Consider the following 7,326-nt stretch of genomic DNA (forward strand, 5'->3'; position numbering starts at 1 on the left):
CTTTACATTTGGCCCAGCCTATTCATTGCAGTCATGCCTGCTTCACAAAGTAAGCAAATAGCAATTAAAATTTTCTACTGTTCTTCTTTCTGCTTCTTTCTCTCCAGATGTAATTGACTGGATAAATCCCTGTGAGTCTGCCACCTAAACTCTAACACTCTAACACTGTCTCTAACACTCAGAGACCTAGAATCAGGAGTAAAACATCCACCAAGAAGACCAGTCCCTCCTAGTCTCAAAGCACTGCCTCACAGCAGCTCTCAAATTGCAGAATTTATTTCAAAGAAAATCTCACACCTCTAACAAAGCTTTAGGGGAAAAGGCCCATGTGTCTGCTTTGCAGACAGAGGCTGCAGGGAGCATCTCGGTCTTTGGGAGAACTTGATAAAAGAAGTTGTTTTGCTTGCTAAATAGGAAAACTTGTGAAGCAGGAAAGCTTTCTAGGGGGCCAGTGTTCTCAGGTGGTAGGTACTTCACAGAAAGAAGCCCTTTGGGACCACAGGCAGCACAGCTTCCCACCAACTCCAGCGTACAAGGTTTTCAAGGACAGCAATGATTCATCTCCACATGGGCAATGCAAGTTGTCTGGGGGAATTGGAAGTCTTATAAGAACTGTTTGAAAATGCATAATGACCTGCCTTGTTGTTATAAATTAATACATTTTGAAAGCAGATATGTGGCACATTATTTTCAGACTCTGTTTCTCCTGCAGTCATTTTATTTGTGAAACAGCACCTGTAGGAACAAAACATTGCTATTTATAATTCTGCTCTCTGTCACATAAACAAATCCTCTGCCAAATCCCTAACAATACTGTGTAACAAAACAGAGCAAATAATGCTGCAAATCTAATTTACACTAATACAGGCAGCACTAAATGAGGTTCTGGTCATAGCTGATTTTACTTCTTTGTAATCTGCAGCAAGTCACTTGGTCCTTTGGATTCTTTCCCTCTTCTGTAAAATACAGAATAGGAAGGCTAATGTAAACAAGGCAGAAATTCAGATTAGAAGTACAAGTGGTCTCAGAATTTCGGAACTGAATTGTCTGAAATGCTAATGTTTTGATCCAGCTACAACAGAACAATGCACAGCTCTGTACTGTGATATTCTTGGAACTGCAAGTATCTTGGCTGCATTAGGGATATTTTCTGGTGGTTGCTGAAGTCTAGAAAAGGCTCACTGGGAAATAAAATTTAGCCCTGTAGAAAGTGGTTGGCTTAAAAATTGTTCTCCCAGGACAGAAATGCAGCCAATGACCACAGCATGGATACCTGAGATTCCGAAATGTTCTGGATGGATCCTGGAATAAATCAGCTATTTGGCCAACCTGGACACATCCAGTATGTTAGCTGGATTGAGAGTCTTCTCTTCTAACCAAATCCCACTTTTCACTTGACAAACTAGAAAAGATTTCTCAAAAGTAAAATGTGTCCCAAAAAGTCTAGCAACAACTAGCAGAATCTGGAATTGCTTATTGTCTCATACAAATAACACCAACTGTACAATTTTTTCTGTTTTATAAACTACCCTGAAATGCTTCTGAGAGCAGGCCACATGGTAGCTAATTCCAGAAAATATATAAAGTCTGGAAAAAAATTTGGTCATAAACTGTCTGGTGCAGTCAGGCTGCATCATAGCATGTCCTCTCTCTCAGAGTCTTTGCATCTAATTCTCTGTGTGGAATAAAGAAAATGAAGACAAAAGTTCATATGGAAAGTAACTACTTTTCTAAGGGAAAACACTTCATTTTAGATTGTTTTCTCTGCAAACATTTCTGTTCTGTTACTTGAATGCAAATTCCAGTTGTCTTGTATTACCAATGTTCTTTAACAAAACTGAAGTTGACTGTGACATTTCAAGAAATGTTCATGTAAATTACATCTTCACAAAGAACACAACTTCTCAGCCTAAACTTGAATGATGCCAAATAACCTAGATGAGAAACATGCTGCTGCTGAAAGCAGGGAGATGAAAGCAGTTTATTGTCTGTCATTCATAATGAGGCCAAGGTTAGGAATTAACAGAGCCTTTCTGTGATTTATTCAACTGATAATAAAAAATTGCCTTAATGCAATAGGACCCCAAGTGCTATAAGTGGAACCAATAGCATTGGGCTTCTGTGTTGTAAAAAAATTTAGGGGGAAAAATACATTATGAAGTTTCTGAAAAGCAGCCTCAGCCTGTTTTTTTTTCTGCAAATTTAGCCATGATGCTACTTAATATTTCATCTGAAATCCTTGGCTAAATGGAAATACTTTTATTCTGATTCCTCTGCTACAAAGTATTACCCCAGTTGGTAATTGGCTTTTGGCAGCTTTATTACAGCTTAGCCAATCTTGTAAAAAAGATAAATATAGTACAAAGCTTACAAAGATGGGTGCTATTAAAATCATTAAAAATTGCAATCATAAATAATTGAATATCTGTGTTATGTATTTAACTAAGTGGTCTTTGAATTACTTATGTTACTGGGCTCTAAAGTACTAGAAAATTCCCAACATTTTCTAAGTTAAGCACACATGATGAACTACACATATAAATTCTCACTATTTCTTTTTCTGAGTTGTTGTTTTCTTTGTTTATTTGGTTATTTGGTTTTGTTCTGTCCATTGTACTGGAAATCACTGGTTTCTGAGTCAGTTCCTATTGCATTATCTAAAACAAAGTTTTGCCTCCTTCTAGCCATCACAATTGCAAAATCTTAAAATAAATTGCTAAGAAATTGCCAGTGTGATCTACTTGTCACACTCACTTTCTAATTTCACAATGATCTATAATGACATGGTGCAGTCAGATTACCAAAAAACATTAGGATTGGAACAGGAGATCATTAGAAGCTCTTTATAAAGAAGGCAGCACTTTTACAGAATAACAAAGCAGCAGCTTTTTCTTTCAAAATAGCTAATAAAATTTTCTTCTGAGAAACTGTGATAAATATCTGCAATTTAAGTTTGTGTAATTCTCCCTGATTGACTCTAATGAGTCTCAATTTGTCTTGTAAACTGAATACTTAATTGCTGTGTTCAAAATGACATCAGGTTATTACAGTGTTCAGTACGTCTAAGCCAAAAAGTTATTAACTGGCTGATTTGCAAGCCTAAAGGGACTTCAGCATCTCTATTAGATAATACATTATTTATAATTTAGGGTTATGGAATTATCTCTGTCTGGCTCCCTGTGGCTTATAAAATAAGCTGCCAGTAATTAAAATTTCCACCACTGACCACTAGAGACTTCCAGCAGAATTCAGCTGGAGAAGTAGAAATGTACAGAACACTGCTAAGGAAATTTTAAGAGATGGATGAGAAAAAGCATGTGTTCTTCTTGTGAAATTTGGGGAAATTTAGGCATGAAAAGCAAAAAATCTCATTTTATGAGACTCTGCTTCACCTGGCACCTTGTTCTGCAAGGTCCTCCCTCTCATCATTTTCTTCTAACGTTCTCCAGACACTTGGATATGTGTTGCTGAAGCTCATCCATTTGGGTGAGGAGGAGGAGTTTCAGCACGCAGTGAACTCCTTCCTGTCCAGGTAGGTTATTCCTTCACCTATCAGTTTTTGCGGCAGCTTTCTAAGAGTCCATGTCACTTATCCCAACAGGATAAAATTCATTGCAAAGACAACACCCATTGTGTTTAACATACAGCTCAAAGTGCTGGAGCTGTTTGCAGGAGTCAGCAAGTGAACCAATGGTCCCAGCCACAGGAGAGGAGGTCCCCTGCACTCTCCCCATGGCAGGAACAAACAGGGACAGGGACTTCTTCCTCCCCTCTGGGCATCCAAACCACCAGACTGAGGGCTTTTTTCTACACAGATCTCCTACATGTCTCTCCTTGTGAAGCTGTGAAGAAAACTGGCTAGATTGCCTGAAGTGGGGAGAAGCCCTTGGTTCTCATCTCTGCTACAAAACCTGCTTCAGCAATTTCTCCAGAGGCCTTCTGTAGCAGCAGAAACCTCTTTGGGGTGACTGGAAAAGTGTGACTGTGCCACATGACTAAGCAGTGCTCATTTACACTACCCAGTGCTGTCTGCACTCCTGCCAGGAATGCCATACCTGTTTTATCTCAAAAGGCTTAGGAAGGGCTTCAGCAGAGCAGTAGGACATTCCTCCTTGCCACCCTGGGAAGAAGCTGGATTTAAGACTCAATCCAGCTATTGCATGAGGCATCTCTCTGCAATGCTGCTTATTTCACAGCATGTAAGCAAAAGGAGCTCAGCTGCTTAAACAGGGTTTTGACCACTGTAGGGATCACATGTTCCATTACCTCTAAGAGCCATGATATTTTTAAGCATTTAGACTTCAGTTATTTATCCAGAGCTAGGGAGGATGAAATGGTCCTCTGCAGACAGCAAGTACATGGAAGTCTTATTTAATTTGTGAGACTTAAAATTGTCATCAGATTTCAAGCTGATTTTCACTTGTAGGGGGGATGGTGGCAGAGCTAAGTAAGAAAACATACCCCAATTTCCCTGTTCTCCCATCTGCCCAGACAAATCAGGCTAGTCATGCTATATTTCTGTTTAAGTGATTGTGGCGGCCCCAGACTGTTAACTACTTTAATAAATATCCATTTCCCCCCACCTTTTTAATTCAGTTTTTGAGATATTGTTCTTGGTTAGCTGTGTGACAGCAAGTCTGTTTATCAGCCAGGCTGGCCAAAAACCAGGTGCCAAACACATAACAAATAAAGGATTAAAAGCTATCCATCAATACACCTACCTTCTTTCAGACCTGCAGGGCTCCTTGCAGTCAGAATCCTTTAAAATCATAGAGGAGGAAAAATGGGGAGAGAAAATAGGTGTTTATTTGAGAATATTTTGTCCATGAGATTAAAGAGATTTTTCTCTCATAATATTTGTGCCTTCAGTTACTCTGCAAGATCAAAAGCATGGTCCATTCATCCCTCAAGTCACTGAGGATAATGAAGGAAATCAAAGAGAAAACAAGACAAGGCATTGGAAATAAGAGGCAGTTTCTGTCCCAGAGCTATTTTATTACAGTGGTTATCTTGCAGTAGGCTTCAGAAATGACAAGCTGCTTACTAAACCCCACAGAAATTGCGAGACTAAAATCTCTGAAGGTATCCAGGGGCTGAAGGATAAAAAATAAGTCAGGGCCAGCTGTTACGTATAAAACAACCCCCTCAGTAGGATATGAGTATTCTAAGCCTCAAACATCCTGGACTCTGGGAGAAAACGAAGTGGTTCCCACTTCACACATCAGTCAGCCAGCCTCCTGGCTAATAAATCCTTGACAAATGCATATCCCCGGCATTTAGCAAATATCTGCAAATTAGGGTTTATGAGGAGGGGCAGTCCCTTCACAATGTTCTTTGGAACACAAGCCCACAACAGCTGGCACTGGGAATTGTTAGCACAAGTCAGCTGGGTATGTGCAGCCTTCATAACCTAACCTATGAAATCTTGGGAAGGGAGATGGATCTGTGGAAGGCTGATGGGCTAAAATTCAAGCAGTCAGGTGACATGACAGCTCTTCCAACCTCTGCTAGAAGTACACACAGCTTCTCTATCCTCAGCTGAGCACTTTGGACAGAGAGAAGTCCCTCCAAGGCTGACAGCAGAAAGTTTTATTCAATACTAAGCAGAAGTAAGCGATGTAAGGCAGGTACCTGCTGGGATGCATCATGCTTGTTTACAGAGATTGTAATTGTTACAAGGTAATTGCTGTGCTTTTAATTCTTGCTAATTTTGTTTTGGCTCCTCTCTCCTGATTTGCATGCAGAACACAGGTCTCTAACAGGAACAATTGTGTGAGTTATGGAAAAAACCCTAAGCAAAGAGCCTCTTTTCTGGTAAATCAGCTGTACTCAGAAAAGTAATTCTTGCAAAACACCACTATGGTATTCTCCAGCTTGCTTAAGAATTATATAACATCTTAAAATTCTTATCAAATACAGCCATTTTTACTTCTTTTGTTTTATAAAAGATTACTGACATATCAGTCCTTTAGAGTAAACATTGCAAATGAATGTCAGCACTCTGATTTTCATGCTGAATGAATTGATGTATTGATTTACACCACCAATCTGCGGGCATGGTTGGGTTTGGCTGACCCTGAGGTCTGTTTAATCCTCCTCCAACAGTCTTTGATGTTCCAGTGTACTTTGGGGTAAGGAATAATGAAAATCGCAGCACAAACACAAAATAATCTGCTGATCTCCTACATCACTTTGTATAGAGGATCACTTAGCCTGTATACAAAACCTCTTATTCTTCAAAGCATGAGAAATTTAAATCCTTTCTAAAATTAATTATTTGTATCAACTCTGGGTGATCTATGGCAACTTCGTGGAACAGGAAATATTTACAGGAACAGGAGGCATGCAGTGACCCTTGTGAAGGAAGCTGCCGTATCAGCATGAGTCTGAATTTACAATAAGTACAACATTCCTCATCATTGATTGCTTCATTCCTGGGAAAGCAACTTGCAAAGTCCTGACAATTTCTCTTTGCATCATCAGGCATCAATAACACTGTTAGCAGCACCATTAACCTTCTGTGGCCTTGGCTTAACAGTGCTCAGTGCCAGATCCAGAGCACAGCTGACTGAAGCAGAACCACACCAGAACTGAGATGCCCAAATTTGATTGTGGTCAATATCCCTCCTCCCAGCCTCCCAGCTGTAAATACCTAGCCTGTCCCCCTTGGTGGGACTTGGTTTGCAGTATATTGACAAGCTGCATGGACACTGCAGTCCTGCTCCCACTCCTCCCTCCAGTCAGCAGCAGCTGGGGCAGTAGCACAGCCCAGCCCTCTCCAGCCATCAAGGGTGCAGAGTAGGGACTCAGCCAGAGGCCTGTGCCCCCTCCATTCCAGCCTGCAGAGCAACTGCATCCCTTGGGCAACTGCAACCAGCTGCTGTCCCCACTAAGAACAAGTGTGATGGGGACAGGTCCCCCCTGCTTCTCCCATCTCCTGTTCAGGATGGCAGTGGCAGATCAGCTGTCTGCTGGTAGGGAGAGACAGACGTGCCCTTAAGCACAAGATGTATCTACCTCACAAAACTGAGCACAAGCTGCATTTCCCAATCTCCTATTCCACACCACCATAAACTTGGCTCAAACTGGGCTCCTGTGCAGCTGAGAAAGGCTCAGTGCAGGCCATGAAGAGAGAGAGAAAAAAAACAAGAGAGAAAAGAACCTGCCCATGGCCCAGGAAGAGCGGCTGTCCTTGGAAAAGGGACACACACCCACACACTACCCTACATGCCAAGGGACGCCTAAGCATTTTGCATGAGAGAGCACACAGACTAAGGGTATAAACAAGCTAAGTCCCTTTGTGGAGTTGAATAGTGCTTTAAACCA

This window comes from Camarhynchus parvulus, chromosome 3, assembly GCF_901933205.1.
Source record: "Camarhynchus parvulus chromosome 3, STF_HiC, whole genome shotgun sequence".
Lineage (NCBI taxonomy): Eukaryota > Metazoa > Chordata > Aves > Passeriformes > Thraupidae > Camarhynchus > Camarhynchus parvulus.